This window comes from Rhinopithecus bieti, unplaced genomic scaffold, assembly GCF_001698545.2.
Source record: "Rhinopithecus bieti isolate Rb0 unplaced genomic scaffold, ASM169854v2 scaffold_63308, whole genome shotgun sequence".
NCBI lineage: Eukaryota > Metazoa > Chordata > Mammalia > Primates > Cercopithecidae > Rhinopithecus > Rhinopithecus bieti.
In genome coordinates, this window is record NW_016823951.1 from 124,569 (window position 1) to 141,776 (window position 17,208).

At 42.0% G+C, this 17,208-nt stretch overlaps 1 long non-coding RNA gene across 2 annotated transcripts in view; it reads right to left on the bottom strand.

Annotated features, from left to right (window-relative positions):
- The window catches only part of LOC108521985 (uncharacterized), a 119,529-nt gene extending 113,232 nt beyond the window's left edge, over nucleotides 1-6,297 (bottom strand). The window contains exon 1 of one of the 2 annotated variants that reach the window (XR_001883330.1): nucleotides 6,062-6,297. This is a non-coding gene — a long non-coding RNA (uncharacterized LOC108521985). Of the gene's footprint in view, nucleotides 1-5,651; nucleotides 5,757-6,061 lie in introns of those variants that run through there. The other variant, XR_001883328.1, reaches the window with a different exon arrangement.
- Nucleotides 6,298-17,208: the final 10,911 nt, after the last annotated feature.

Here is a 17,208-nt window from a genome sequence, read left to right on the forward strand (position 1 = left end):
CTAAAACAACAAAAGCAATGGCAACAAAAGTCAAAATTGACAAATGGGATCTAATTAAACTAAAGGGCTTCTGCACAGCAAAAGAAACTACCATCGGAGTGAACAGGCAACCTACAGAATGGGAGAAAGTTTTTACAATCTACCCATCTGATAAAGGGCTAATATCCAGAATCTACAAAGAACTTAAACAAATTTACAAGAAAAAAATCAAACAACCCCACCAAAAAGTGAGCAAAGGATATGAACAGACACTTCTCAAAAGAAGACATTTATGTAGCCAACACACACATGAAAAGATGCTCATCATCACTGGTCATCAGAGAGATGCAAATCAAAACCACAATGAGATACCGTCTCACACCCGTTAGAATGGCGATCATTAAAAAGTCAAGAAACAACAGGTGCTGGGGAGGATGTGGAGAAACAGGAACACTTTTGCACTGTTGGTGGGATTGTAAACTAGTTCAACCATTGTGGAAAACAGTGTGGCGATTCCTCAAGCATCTAGAACTAGAAATACCATTTGACCCAGCCATCCCATTACTAGGTATATACTCAAAGGATTATAAATCATGCTGCTCTAAAGACACATGCACATGAATGTTTACTGTGGCACTATTCACAATAGCAAAGACTTGGAACCAACCCAAATGTCCATCAATGACAGAGCGGATTAAGAAAATGTGGCACATATACACCATGGAATACTATGCAGCCATAAAAAAGGATGAGTTCATGTCCTTTGTAGGGACACAGATGAAGCTAGAAAACATCATTCTGAGCAAACTATCGCAAGGACAGAAAACCAAACATCGCATGTTCTCACTTATAGGTGGGAATTGAACAATGACAACACTTGGACACAGGGTGGGAAACATCACACACCGGGACCCATGGTGGGGTAGGGGGAGGACGAAGGGATAGCATTAGGAGATATACCTAATGTAAATGACGAGTGTAATGGGTACATTTCACCAACATGGCACATGTATACATATGTAACAAACCTGCATGTTGTGCACATGTACTCTAGAACTTAAAGTATAATTTAAAAAATAAATAAATTTAATTCAAAAAATTATTTAAATGCTCAGTATGTACTATCACTGGGCTAGACACACTGTTTTCAACAACAATCTTCATATATATAAAATTACTCATAAAATAGTTTAAAATTTGCTTGTGCAAATGTAAATTGTAAAAGGAATCTGACTTACTATCTAGGATGTTATATTTCACATGGTCAGTGTTAGAAACAGAGGCTCCTGTTGTTTTCAGATAGAACTTACCATCATTCCCCTCTGCTGGGAGCTACCTGACACAATTAAATAACCATCAACCTGCCCTCACTGAGCCTGAACTTAAAAGTCAATATCGCCTGAGCATCAGTAGGCTATTGATTATGCAATTTTACTTTATACCATATGTGGGTATCTGATGTTCCTGGGAAACTAACTGCAAATGTGGTATAAATAAAGACTAATCATTTCAACTCCATTAAATGTAGGGAAGCTACAAGAGCAGATTTAAAATGTTGTGAACTGCAAAATCAGATGGCACCCCTCTACATTTATGTTAGTAGAGGGCTCCTGTTTAGGAGTAATCATATATTGGGTTATTTAGATACCTTCCCAATGAAAGCTTACAACAAAATATAATTTTATATATTTTTAAAAATTCTGAAATTAACCATAAAATCTACAGCAGTGCAATTTTATACAATCCTTAAATGGTTTAAATTTGAAATATTCATGTTAGGAAGTAATAAAATTGTGACAACTGTTGAGGTTATGGTATGCCGTGAAAGATCTACAGGAACAAGACACATCTTTTTTTGTATTGTTCTAGTCTCCATGTTCTACAATGTTCCAGCTATACGAGATGTAATCTGCAATTCCACCTATGATATATATCACCAGATCCCCTTTCTATGACCAAAAAAAAAAAAATACATGTCAATGTTAGAGATAGTCAGCAGAGAAACTCAAACTTATTCCAATATGTGGAACTTTGGCGTGATATACTTAAACTGGTGGAAACCTGCCTGAATACCTCACCCAGCCCCTCCATCACCCTCTATTATGCAAGCTGCAACATTTCAAGCCAACTCCCTTATTTCTCTGGTGAGCACTGTCAACACTGAGGTAATAGAACTGAAAAAACTCATCACTTCACAAGGATAGTCAAACATCAGAATTTATTTCATTTGGTAAAAATTCTATCATTGCCAAATAAAACTAATATAAATATAGTAAAATATGCATGATTTTGAGTAATTCTTTTGTTGAAAAGGACTCTTGGGGAGCCTCAACTTCATCCTGCAACAGCTTAGGCATTCTTCTGCCCCTCTGCCCTTTTCATGCCCCATCTCACAAGTCATGGAAGCTGAGGAGGGGAGGGTGCAGAAAACCAGAATGGACTAATCAGCATGTATTTATGGATTTAGTCTACTCTAATCTTATTCCCACAGGTTTTTCCTCATACTCTGCTCCTCTAGGTAAAGAACTATGTTTTATCCATCTCTGAACTTCCAACACCTAACCAAATGCCCAGCATATAAAGTCATCCCTAACAACTACTGCACAGCAGGCACTGGATTAGGGACTAGAGATAGAGAAGTTAAAGAGATAGACCTTGCCCCCATGGAACCTACAGTGGCAGAATGGGCAGGGGAATACCAGATACTGGCTGCATGAACCCAATCAGGTACATAATGAAAGACCAGTTAGCACAGTCCCACTGCCTATTTCTCCCACAGCCAACCAAAGCTTAGATGAAAAACAAAAGCAGACTTTCTCTTCAGAAAAATAAATGGGTATCTGCAACCCTGACCATTCCCGAGTTCCAAATTCACAGGCATGCATACTCAACATGTTCACTCGGAGGTGGTTACAGGGATTCAATGCATGGACTCCAAAGCCACACTGCTTAGGTTTGAATCCGAGCTACATCACTCACAAGCTGGGTGACTTCAGACAAGTCACTTATAACCTCTTTTTGCCTCTATTTTCTCATGTGTAAAATGGGGACAATAATGGTTGCTTGCACATATAATTCTTATGATGATTAAATGAATTAATATAGGTAAAAGTAGTTAAAACCCTGCCTGGGACTTGGTTTACACTTACATAGTACTTACTGTTTTCACTAGCACTGTTCTTATGACTATGTCTAACAGGCATTTAGAACTTGTGCAAAACTAAATTTGTAATTTTCCTCAGTAAACAGCACCACTATACTTCTAGTTGTTCCAGGCTAACCCTAACAAATCATCACCTCCCATTTCCTCAAATTCCACATCAGCTCATCCTGTCAGCTCTACCTTCAAAACGCATCATCAGTTCTACTGCCTACCATCATCTCCACAACTCCTACCCCAGCCCAAACCACCATCATCTCACCCGCAGGGCACAGCAGCTGTCCCCCATTTTCACTCCACCCCACCCACTCTAATCTACAGTTAATTCTCCATATAATAAAACTTAAATCAGACACCAGTCCCTTGATGCAAACCTTCCAATGGTTTTCCACCACAGTTAGAATAACACCTTTACTTCACCACAGCCTACAAGGGACCCCACGGCCTGCCTGGCCCTTGACCATCATTGGCCACCACTTTCCCCCTTCCCTGCTGTGCTCTAAACACTCTCGCTGTGTCTGGACCACTCGGAGCATTGTTCTGTGCTGTTCCTGCTGTGAGGCCGAAACTACAGTCACCTGGAGCCTGGACTCTGACGTCAGACCACCCACGTTCAAATAGTCTCTACAACGTTTTAGCTGTGCAACCTTTGGCAAATTCTAAATCTTTCTGTGTGTCAGTTGCCTCATCTATGAAATGGAGATATTAGGTTATACCGTAAGACTTGTAAAACTCTAATTTAGTGTTCACAATAGTGACTTACATATGGTAAGCTCTACTTTTTCTAAGTGTTCATTGCTATTATTGTTCCTCTCTGAAACCTTCTTACCTCAGGCTTTTTCCCTCACACTTCAATTGATTCAAGTGTCCCTGCCTTTGAATGGCTCTTCCTGACAGATCCTACCAAAAACAACTTTCCCTGTTCCCCCACTGTCCTCCTCTCTTCTTCCTCCCCTTCACTGCACTTAGGACTGAAATTACATTATGCACGTATTGTATTGTTCGTTTATTTCCCACTGCAACATGAGCCCTGCTAGGCTGGAGGCTGTCTTCTTTACTGCTCTATTTCTAAAGATTTCTGACTCACATCTCATCCAGGCTAGGGGACCAATGCAAATCTCCTAATAACAATAGCACACTTAGAAGGCCTTTCATTTGCACACTCGTGATCTTATTTGATCCTGGAAAAACCAACAGCAGATATACCATCAGCTCTCATTTTAGATTAGAAAAACAAAGTTCCAAGTTTGGGTGACTTGTCCTTGGACGCGAAGCTAGTTAACGAATAGAACAAAAATTAGAAGCCCTGCTTTCTGATTCAAAGGCTCCTCCCATCCGGATGAAAGGATATCACACTCCTGAAATGAATTTACAGAAATGTGAACTCTCGAGCTCCTGTATAAATACACCCTGAAGTGTGCACAGTATTCTTCTCTTCAAAGTTCCTGACGAATACTAGTCCCGGAGTTTGAGAGGCATTATAGTCTAGAAACAACTAATCGATAATGTACTACCCCTTGACCAAAATATTCAAGCAGTCAGATACGATGATTGGATATTCTCATTCTTTTAATTTTTTACAACAATCCTTAAAACTCAGTGAGTCTATGTTGTGTATGATGTGCTAGTTCCAGCATACTGAAAGCTTCCTCTGCAAAACCCAGACAAGGGGGGGCACTGTAATTGTCAAGAGTACCATGCTAACGATACCTGTTACTTCTTGGGATCCTCGTTCTATCAAGTTTACTGACAACAGTTCATATCACCCAACAGGCTCCAGTGTGGTATAGGATTAGATGGATGGAAGGTTGCCGGGGGTAGGCAAAATAGTGAAAAAGTTCCCCGTCTACAAGATTCCTGGTCAAATGGCCAGTGGCTACCACATTCCTCAGAATAACCAAGTGTCTGTGTATAAGCTTTCTCTTAGCAAATTTACACACTTGTGTTATCTCACATGTTCCTAGTGCTGTGGGAACGACCATTAGGGAGGCCTGAGGCTGCTGTACCTCCATTTTTTACAAAAAGAAAACTGAGGCAAGTGGTTATCTTATAAATGTGTCCACGACGACCTGGTCACTTGCGGGATCCCAACGGCCAGGACATAGGATTCCTAGTCTCTGAGAGGAATCCTCCATCCCCGACTTTACGTGCCAAACTCCAGGGCTGAGAGGGAGAAGAGGAATCTAAGTCCCTTTATCACAGAAGAAAAAAAGGGACTCTCCATTTGGACTTTCCGCCCCTTCTAAGGCCTCGCTCCCAGGCTCGGGGACGCTCCCCGCCCCGGGGAAAAAGGTGCTAGCCCTGCCCCACGGGGCGCGGCCTCGCCTCCCGCACCCCAGATCCCTCCCGCCCAGCAGGGCGCGCTGCCACTCTGAGCAGGCACCTGTCCCTTCGCCACAGTCGGCGGCTACCCAAGGAACTGACGCCCCCACAGCCACCACCACCGCCGGGGCTGCCAGCTGCCAGCGGGCCCCGCAAGCCCAAGGAGCTGCAGGAATCCTCGTAAACTTACAGTTTTCCTACAGCGTGCGCGTCACGGCGGGGTGACGTCACGGGCCCAGCGTTCGGGGAGGTCAGGCCAGCTGGCGCGGGCCGCTTGGCCCCCAGGCTCCGCCCTCACCCCGCCCCGGCGCTGCGGCGGGAGACACGCCCCGAGCTCCACGCCCCGAGCTCCACGCCCCGAGCTCCACGCCCCCGAGCTCCACAACCCCGAGCTCCACAACCCCGAGCTCCACAACCCCGAGCTCCACGCCCCGCCCCGTCGCGGACACAGCGCGCGGGCGCAGAAGGCCTCAGAGCCCGCATGCTGGTGGGCTTCGCCGGCCGGGGCGCCTGCGGCGGCCTCTCCTCTACCAAAGCCTCACTCAAAGCCCGAAGCCGGGGTTAGCGTAGGAGGAGGGGCCGACAAAAGGGGACAGAGACCTTCAGAAATACTGTAAACAAGCTGTCGCCCTGGGGGCTGGAGTAGGACGCCTGGGTTGTGAGGTAGTTTTTCCACAGACATTGCCCGCCTTCCTCACGTGTTCGTTAAAAGTTCTCCACGTGTGGAAACAGCCGTTTGCTCTCCATCAGGTGCAGGCGGCTCCTCAGCCCTGAGAAGACAGCTCTCCCAGGGGTCCTCGCTCCGCCCCGGCTCGACGCGGCTCCCGGTAGACTCCACCCAGGCCCCGCCCATCTCTTGACTAGGCCCCGCCCTCGCCCGGTTAGGCCCTGCCCCCTGGGTCCCGCCCTTCCGGCTCCGGCTCATGGCTCCCGTGGGCCCCCACCTGCCCCTCCTGCCCTGGCGCCGCCTCCAGCCCCTCCCGTTCCTTGCAGATTTCAGCTTCTCCCTGGCCTACCGGATTTCCTGTTTCGGCTGGGTGAAGCTACTGACGGGTTGCTGTTCACCTCCATTAAAGTTTAACAAACGGTGATCCGGATAAACATGTTCACTTCTTCGCCAGGACAAACTTTCCAGCCCCCCCCCAACCCAGTCATGTCACGATACCTTCCCGTGTGCACGCCCGACTCTCTGCTCCCCACTTTTTTAAGTTTGTTTGAGACGAGTGTTTCTCTGTCTCCCAGGCTGGAGTGCGGTGGCGCGATCTCGACTCATTGCACCCTCCGCCTCCCAGGTTCAAGCGATTCTCCTGCCTCAGCCTCCTGGGTAGCTGGAATTACAGGCGCGCGCCACCACAGCCGGCTAAGTTGTTTTTTTTGTTTGTTTGTTTTGTTTTGTTTTGTTTTGGAGACGGAGTCTCGCCCTGTTGCCCAGGCTGGAGCGCAGTGCCGCGATCTTGGCTCAGTGCCAGCTCCGCCTCCCAGGTTCACGCATTCACCTGCCTCAGCCTCCTGAGTAGTTGAGACCACAGGTGCCCGCCACCACACCGGGCTAATTTTTTGTATTTTTAGTAAGACGGGGTTTCGCTGTGTTAGCCAGGATGGTCTCCATTTCTTGACCTCGTGATCCGCCCGCCTCAGCCTTCCGAAGTGCTGGGATTACAGGCGTGAGCCACCGCGCCAGGCCTCTTTGCTCTTTTGTGCCCTCAGAAACAAAGTTCTGGTTAACAAAGGGGGCTCAATAGACGGAAAAAATGAAGGCTCAAAGAACTGACAACAAAATATTAACATTTGGCTTCTGGAATTCTTACACTCTCATAAGCAGAAAAAACAAATGTTATGGTAAAAAAGGGGCTCACACAAATCTGTCTTGGGGGAAAAAAAAAAAGGAGAAAAACAGGCTTCGGAATAAATAGACCCAAAGGAGGAAGTATTGAAAATGGCAAGATTCACTTTTGTAAACTTATTTGGAACCACGGCAGATGGCCAGGGCAGGGATTTTGTAAGGCAGCTCCAGTTGTAAGTAAAACCTGAAACAATAGTTTGTTTACACTCTCATTGAAAACGCTGTCTTATTTTTACAGGAAAGAGTGATGACGGGAATACTGGGTTTTAATTCGAGATCTGAGCTGGTTAAAATAAAACGTTTATTGTTCCAGAAAATCTACGTGTTTTAAATGTTCTGATTTGAAAAGTATTTGTGTATTTTATCTGAATATTAAAGTTTTAATCATTATCAAATGATGTAAGAGGAATTTGTAAAGACTACATAATTGTAACAATGTTTTTCTGTAGAGCAGAGGTATAGAAAATTAACGTTTCTTAAAGTTCTGCATATTTTAAAAGAGTGAATTTATGTTTTCCTTGCAAAAGATTTTAAGAAACCTTTAAATTGTTAATTTCATAGTTTACATGCTTACAAAATGTTTTATATATATCATTTCTAAAATCGTAATTTTTTTGAGTTTCTAGGTATAGTTTATGGGAGTGTTTCACAGGTACATGTCATCTGTTATTTTTTGGAGTGGAAATAGGTAAGAAGCATACACCAAATGTATTAAATGTTTTTCCTATAGAATACTTTTGCCTCTGAAAGATGGCATTGTAGAATATAGTCTTCTCATCGTATTGTTCAATATACTTTCTCTTGAAATCCCAGGTATTAAAATAAAAAAAAAAACGTTGTTTTGCCAGATGGAGGAAAAAAGTAAACGCAGTGAACAGAAGATGGCCAACAGTAAAGGTACCCAAGCAAGGATCACAACCTCAAGGAATGTCAAGTAGAAATTTGTGGGAAAATATACACTCACGTTCAGTCAAGTTTCTGTAACAAACTGGAATTTGACCTAGACAGGAAGCGAGAAGCTAGGGCCAAAAATGTCGTTATTACAGAGAGGAACTGCTTTCTTTAAGAAAATAAAACCCTGGACCTTGGAGGTTTAGCACTGGAAGGACTGAGGCCCTCCGCTGTGACCCTTGGGCTTTCAGTTTCCTCTTGTGATTCTTCCTCTTTGATATCTGCTGCCCCTAGCAATCTGGCTTCCAGAGCCTTCTATGTCAATACACACATCTCTTTTCTTGGTCCTACTTCGCAAGCTAGGAAAAGCTGAATTAAGACAAAACAGAGTACTTAATATTTGGGGAAAATAAAAGTGAAAGAAATATAATTGCTAATATTTCCTGAATGTTGATTCTGTGCCAAGCACTGCATTATTTCCTTGAATTCTTGCGACTAGATAAGAACTGTTATTATCCCCATTTTAAACACAAGGTAAGTAGGTCAAGTGCCCATGTCACACAGCTGTTGAGTAACACAGTCAAGATTCCAGGCTTCATACTTCAGAACCCACAGCCATGACCACTCATCTGTCTCAAGTTTCATACAACCAGGCACAAATTATGTAGGAAACAGCGGGGATTAGGAAGTCCAAAATATGGACTTAGCTCCAAAATGCTGACCACAGTGTATGGGTATCTTCTTCGCTGTTTCCCATCCCATCTTTGCATGACTGCTTCTATTTGATTTTTTAAGGTGGTCATCATGACCCACTAAGTTGATTTTGTGATCCGTTAAAGGATCTGAAAAACACTGATCAGAATCCAAAATACAAAATAGCAGATTGTATCACATGTAATAAGGGTATTTTTTCCCAAAACACAAATTAGGGGAACGTTCAGCCACATGAGTATATTCTGGGTTGCAACGTTAAATGTATTTCATACTATGAATCTCAATCAAAAAAATTGAAAAACACTCTTTTAACCACCCCTTGCCTAACTAACATGTATCATTTATCCTTCAGAATCAAGACCAAGGGAAACAAAATCCCATTCTACAATCCCCTTACATCCGTGTCTAAGCCCCAGGATCTGATTTGATGATCTCTTCCCAGGTAATTGACATAAAAATCAGGTCACTCCTGATTACAGATAGGCCCTTATCTCCAGCTCAAACCCAAGAATATACTAATAACAATAAAATAACCATTTATAAAACAGAGTAACACAGGTTAAAAGGGGGCTTATTCTGCCAAAGGAGCAGAGATAGAGACTTTGCTGGAAGAAGACCTGGAAGAGAAATTGGAGAGCTCTGGAGGGATATCTGTTTAATAACAGTCTTATAAGTCTGCAGTTACACAGTTCGCACAGTATTTCATATCATTTTATCACCTCCCTTCCACCATCATTTTACTTAGCTAATTCTCCCCAATCCTTTAGGTCTCTATTTTGCAGGAACTGACTCTGAGAAGTCTTCCCTAAGCAGCTTTTGCTCTCTGCATTGCAAATTATTTTAATTGCTTCTGCTAGACTGTAAGCTCTGTGAGAATAGGGGAAATGTGAGTCTTAATCTCGAATCCTCTACATGTACTACCCCAAATAGGTTATCAGTTAATATGTGTAGATGAATGCGTGGTGAATGGATGGATGAACTCAAATTCAAAGACTGGGTAGCTTTCTTACTCAAGATGCTAGTTGCTTTTTACAAAGGGGACACTGTCAATAGGAATAATTCTGATGAGAAAATTCCTTTAGGAGACAAGACATTTTGAATGGCAATGCAGTATAACATAGTAAAGCACTGAACATCGCCAGCTCTTGTCATTAACTGATTAACTGGGTACTTTAGTGCAAGTCCAGTAACTTCTGCAAGCCTCAAATGGGGTTAGACATACTAAATATTATTATTATTATTATTATTATTTTTTAAGATAGGCTCTTGCTCTCTTGCCCAAGCTGGAGTACAATGGCAAGACCATAGCTCACTATAACATTGAACTCCTAGGCTCAAGGGATTCTCCCACCTTAGCCTTCTGAGTAGCTGGGACTACAGGCACACACAACCACATCTGGTTATTTTTACTTTTCATAGAGATGGGTTCTGACTATGTTGCCCAAACTGGTCTTGAACTCCTAGCCTCAAGCAATCCTGTAGCCTCAGGCTCCCGGAGTGCTGGGATTACAGGCCTGAGTCACTGCTCTGGACCTCACTAAATGTTATCTTTGATGAATGTCCTAACAGGATGTTACCCCTCTGGTAAATCTGGGAAAGCAGGACAGGCCACCTGGAGCCTTGTTTACATGAGGTCCTCTGAAAGACACTGACAGGCACTGGGGGATAGCAATTAAGTCTCTTAAATAAAGGATATTAGACAAAGGCTGTCCCCAACAAGAAGAGGTGGAGGGAAGCGAGAAGGGAAATGGAAAGACAAGGAACTCGTGTCCTTGTTCTGAGAAGCCCAGTTTTTGATTGAGTACAGGGTCTGGTGCATGCTTCTGACTGTAAAACCGAAAGAACCAAACTGTCCTTGTGGGTGTATTGGGATTAGGGAACAGGGAAGAAGGTACAGGAGAAAATATATCAAAAAGATTTCCAGACGGGCACGGTGGTCATGCCTGTAATCCCAGCACTTTGAGAGTTCTAGGTGGGCAGATAACTTGAGCCCAGGAGTTCAAGACCAGCCTGGGCAAACCCCATCTCTATAAAAAATACAAAAATTAGCTGGGCATGATGGTGTGCACCTGTAGTCCCAGTTACTTGGAAGGCTGAGGCAGGAGGATCACTTGAGCCTGGGAAGGTTGAAGCTGCAGTGAGCCATAATAATTATGCCACTGCACTCCAGCCTGGGTGACAGAGTAAGACCTTGTCTCAAAAAAAAAAAAAAAAAAAAAAAAAAATTCCTCAAGGGAAAAAATACTCTCCAACTACATCAAGACATCATAGCAGACAGGCAGAATGTTCCAGAAACAGTCCTTTAGGCTTTCTATTCTTCCCTGGAATCTGCTTGCTTTCTTAGCCCTTGGAGAAGTTCTACTGATTCTTGGAGTTCAAATTCTATCGTTAATTACCTCTGCTGATAACAGCCAACCTTAACTAAGCAGGTACTAGATCTAAGACATCACAGAGCACTCCATATGAAATATTTTAATCTTCACAACTCTATGAGGTAGCTACTATTTTTATCTTATTTTACAGATGAGGGAAAAAAGTGAGATTGAGCAACTAGCCATGGGTCACTGCTATGGACTGAATGGTGTCTTTTCTGCCCCCAACCCCCTAGTTTGTGTATTGAAGTCCTAGCTCCCAGTGAGACTGTATTTGGAGATAGGGATTTTAGAAGGTCCTATGCTTTAGATATTGGTGTCCCCTCACAAATTAGTGTTGAAACTTAATCACCAATGTAATAGCATTAAGAGGAGCCGCCTTTAGGAGACGATTAAGTCATGAGGGTGGAGCCCTTGTGAATGGGGTTAGGTGCTTTATCAAAAGGCATGATAGAGGGAGTTCATCCCTTCTTGTCTGCCATGTGAGGACAGTGTTTCTCCCCTCTGGAGGATGCAACATCATGGCACCATCTTGGAAGCAGAGAGCAGCCCTCACCAGACAAGCCGGTCTGCTACTGCCTTGATCTTAGACTTTCTAGCCTCCGGAACTATGTCTAAATAAATTTGTTTTTTATAAATTACCTGTGGTATTTTATTATAGTAAGACAAATGAACTAAGGAGGTAAGATTAAATACGTTCATAAGGATGAGGCCCTAATCCAATAGGACTGGTGTTCTTATAATAGAAAGAGGAAGCAGAGTTCTCTGTCGCCACAATGTGAGGACACAGTGAGAAGGCACTCATCTGCAAGCCAAGAAGAAGGCCTTCAGCAAGGAACCATATCTGCAAAATCTCGATTGATATTGAACTTCTCAGCCTCTATAACTGTAAGAAAACAAATTTCCATTGTTTAAGCCTCAGCCCAAGCATACTAAGATAGTTACATTGCTTAAAGTAATCTGACTCCCCCTTACAAACTTTACTGTATCTCCCTGCTTTGCCCAGATGGTCAGATCATTTCTTCTCCCTGTTCTTCAACACAACTTCTCCTATAACACATACAGTATCTATTCATTTAAACACACTCATTTTTTAACATTAAAATATCTCTGAAATTAGGATTCATCTTAAAATTGAAGAATATCATAATTTTAGGAGGTACAAAAAATAATGGTTTCTTATAATCGCTGGCACCTTAGATTGAATAACACATATTATAATTGTTTAAGCTTCTTTTGTCCCCGCTCAGCTATGAATCCTTTGAGGACAGAGACCAATTTACTCAACTTTGTGTCCTTAATACCAAGCACAGTTTCTGGCACCAAAAAGGAATTTTACAAATTTCTTTAATCCAGTTAAAGAAGGAAGGTCATCCACCCAATGGAGTGACAGGTGGGTAGAACCTAGGAGTCAAAAGTCGGTACCAAGACCCTAATGGCCAATGAAGACAAAGTCACAACTTCTCTGAAGTTTATCCCAGTTAATTCTATCTGCCTCTAAAGGCCTGTGATTGCTCCCCTTGGCAATTAATTCAGCATGTTCCTTCTCTGCTTGACAAATTGTCATTTATTTTCCATCCTTCGTGTTTGGTTCAGGCCATTTTTAATCCATTAAGGCAGTTATATGAAGGACAAATTAAAATTTTAAAATCTGATTTTGCAAACTCAGGTCTAATTGCATTTAGACTTTAAGTGGGAGGTGGCGCTCAGCTCACAGAGGCGTTTAGTTTGATTCATGTTGTGTTTTTTAAATTTTGAAATGAATATCAGAAGAGAACGCATATGAAAAGCAAGTTGTATTAGTACATTTTCAGGATGCTATAAAGAACTGCCTGAGATTGGGTAATGTATAAAGGAAACAGGTTGAATTGACTCACAATTCAGCATGGCTGGGGAGGACTCAGGAAACTTACAGTCATGGTGGAAGGAGAAGGGGAAACAAGAACCTTCTTCATAAGCAGCAGGAAGAAGTGCTGAGCGAAGGGGGAAGAGCCCTGTGTAAAACCATCAGATCTCGTGAGAACTCACTATCAGGAGAACAGCATGAGGCAAACTGTCCCTGTGATTCCATTACCTCCACCTGTCTCTCCCTTGACACGTGGGGATTATAGGGATTATAATTCAAGATAAGATTTGGGTAGGGACAGAAAACGTAACCATATCACAAGTATTTTGGCTTTTTATGAAAAATCAGAAACTCTGACAGTGTTGGTCCCCCACTCACTCCGGGCATTTATTATTGGAATGAGGCTGCCTAGTTCAAAGGCACAGATGTTCCACATTTTCCTATAACCCCACCTGGGTATTATTTAACCTACCTACCTGGCCCCTGAAGGCCCTTGAGTTTGTGATGGCTCTTAAGTGAAGAGCTTGATCATTTAAGCCTCCAGCTTAAGAATGATCATAAAACCTGCAAAATGAACAGCTTTGTCCAGAAATTCATTAATGTCGTACACTAATTCATGATTTTTAATAGTTACATTTGCCCCTATGAATAGATTTTTCACAATTTTGATATCTATCTTCTGGAGAAAGAATTTTTTGTGCATTAGGAATTATCGGTTAAGATGTCAACTTTTGATTTTAAACAATAGAGAAAAATACTTAATAAAAATTGAAGTGTAAAATAGAAAATTGGGTTTCCAGTGTGGCCCTGCATGTATAATGTTATGTTGATGGCACTCACAGAACAGTCTTACATAGCTAAGAGTCCCGTATGTTTCTTTTCCTGGGCCCCTCTCTTCTCACATAACACATGAGAGAAGGGAGGTGAATGTTTGTTAACTATCACGTTCATGTGTTATTCTATACCACAAATGGTAATAGCAGTCACTTTTTGATTACATTTAAAACTAAACTCCAAGGCTGCATAGAATGTAGGTATCTAATTAATCTATTATTATGGTGAGAGTCTCTTGCCTAGTCATACAATTGGCACTACTATTGATATTATCAATGTTAGTTGGGATAACTTGTTAGTGAATGAGCGAACAAGATAACAGGCTTAAACAAGACTCAAGTTTATTTTATTTAAGAATGTCTGGATGTAGGCGGTCCAGGATCAGTTTGCCCAGGGTGAGGCCTGGGCCTCAGGCTCCTTCCATCCCGTTGCTTGGTCATGCATGACCTACATTCCCAAAGTCACCAGGATTTCAGCCTAGCTCTGGTGATCCCCCAGCCTGTAGGAAGGAAAAGGGCCAGAAGATTCTGCGCTGAACTCCTTAAATTCCACCCATTCCAAGAATCCTTTCTCAGCTGATTGAGAGATTAGATTGGTAATTTCACTTACGAATTAACTAGAAACTTACTTTTAGTAGAGTTTAGGCTAGGTGTGGTGGCTCACACCTGTAATCCTAGGACTTTGGGAGGCTAAGGCTGGTGGATCATTTGAGGTCAGGAGTTCAAGACCAGCGCCTGGCCAACATGGTGAAACCCCCATCTCTACTCAAAATATAAAAATTAGCCAGATGTGATGGCATGTGCCTGTAATCCCAGCTACTCAGGAGGCTGAGGCAGGAGAATTGCTTAAGCCCAGGAGGTGGAGGTTGTTACAAGATTGTAAAATGGAGGTTCTAGATTTAAAAACAGTAAATTAGGGCTACCTCACAGACTTTAAAATGGAAAGCGTTTCTCAGGTGTTGCTGTTGGTCCAGGATCCATACTTCAGGAACCATTGCATGTGTGAGTGCAGTGGCTCATGCCCGTAATCCCAGCACACTGGAAGGCTAAGGTAGGAGGATCACTTGAGGCCAGGAGTTGGAGACCAGCATAGGCAATGTAGCCAGACCTCCTCTCTAGAAAAATAATTTGTTAAAAATTAGTGACAGAGCGAGACATTGTCTCAAAAAAAGGAGGCATTACCAGTGGGTTCACACACACTGCAGGTTTTATCAATGACTCAGTTGTACACAGGACCATAAGAAGTATGTGTGCCCAGGAAAGATGGACCTGAGAAAGTTTAGGTTAGGTTTCTGGACAGACAATCCTGAGGCCAGATCTGACCCAGAGGCATGAGGCTTCACGTCTGAGAATGGACTACATGGGCCCATGGGCTAGGATGATCAGGCGTGGCAGCCACCAGCACCAAAGACCAGAGGCTCTTCCCCGTTGTTTATGGGTTTGTGTACAACCCCAAGGAGGGGGAATGAGAACCAGGGAAAAAAAAAAAAAAACAACCCATATATTGCCTGGCAGCCCAGTGTTCCTTCTTCCCTCCCTGCTTCTCTTCGCTTCCTTACAGGTATTGTCCCCCAAATTATTCCCTGTATGAATTCCTGCATGCAAATCACAGAGTTTCAGAGACCATTTCTTAGGGAGTCTGATCTACTATAATCTTAAAGCTGATTATGTCATTTCTCTGCCTAAAACCCTTTGTGAACAGACTAAAGTATTAAGTCCTTAATTTGGCACAGAAAGTTTGCCTCCAATCCTTCTCTCTCTCTCCTCAGCTTCCTCTGTCACCACTGACTCTGTCCTTCAGGCAACCTCAGATATCTGCATCCCCCAAATCCCTGATCCCCATTTCTTTGCATATGATCTTCTGTCTGCCAAGGATAAATTTCCCACCTTCTGCTTATCCTTCTGTTCTTTCTTAAAGCCTTGAATCAGATGTCACCTGCTCTGGGAAGTCTTCTCATTTTTCCCCATAGCACCATACAACTCTTTATATAATAATTTGTAATACCATCTAAAACTGAAACTTGTTTGTTTACATACCTGACACTCCTACTAAGCCATGAGTGCCTCTAGGTGGAGTTAATATCCTCGGCCCTATGCTCTCTTCTGTGCATTATAGATTCTCAATGTATTTTTGGTGAATGAAAGAATAAATGCATGAATAATGAATGAATAAACACCAAGATAAGCTGGACACTGTTAAAAGTATTAAACATTTGGAAATTTGTGCCATACTTGGTTCCTGGTATCTTATATCTAGAATACCATGTATCTTCTTTTAGAGTCTATTTTTTAAAAATCTTTGAGATGATGGACTACCATGTTGACCAGCAGCAAATGTAAGTGTACATTTCAAGACAAAATGAGATCCAAACCCCAGATCTTTAAAGCTAGTTCTGTTTATAAAACACAGGGAATGAAAAGGGCTGGGTGTGGAAACACGAATGATTTCAGAATAAAGAAGAGAAAGAAGAGAAAGACCTGATTAAATTGGATTGGCTGGTGAGAGACTGGAAATTTTCTTTCCATTCCCAAGAGGCTTATTTTTTTATCTTTCTTTTTCACACTGTAAAGTGTCAAATTAAATTGCAGAGTTAATTCTCATCACTAAGGAAGGGATTCTAAATGTATTAATTAAGGATTACTGGGCATTTTAATTTTATTCATCTGAATGAAAACTTTTAAATAATTAGACAATTATTTTTTCACTTCTCCATATTTATTTTATTATGCAGTATTACAATTTACCATCCATACTTTATACTCGAGGTTCCAAAGCCTTGGATGATTATTTTAAAATAAAAGATGTATATATTAATATCTTTGATTTTGTGAATTATGATACTGGAGTTCCCTTGAGAAATTATGTTCTTTTTTCTTCAAAGATAAGGTCCTTAACAGGATGAGATCTTATCTTGCAAGAAACCATGAATTCACTGTGGAGGAGAATGACTTGAATTTCACTGTGGTAGAACATGAAGTACCTTTTGAATCTTTTACTGTCTCAGTGATTTATCTTATGCATGAACATTGTAATCTTTAGCATCTTTCAAAACATTACTCTCTCTTTATAGAAATTGAACAGTTGTTCCAGAAGAAAATCTAATGGGAAGAAACAAAATCATTTCTTTCTGGTAAGGTAACAATGTAAAAACAAAGTAAAATGAAAATGATATCTTTGAAAATCCAAGAATTTATTATTATGTCAAAATTAATATTTTCATATTTTTTTTTCCTTTTTTTTTTTTTTT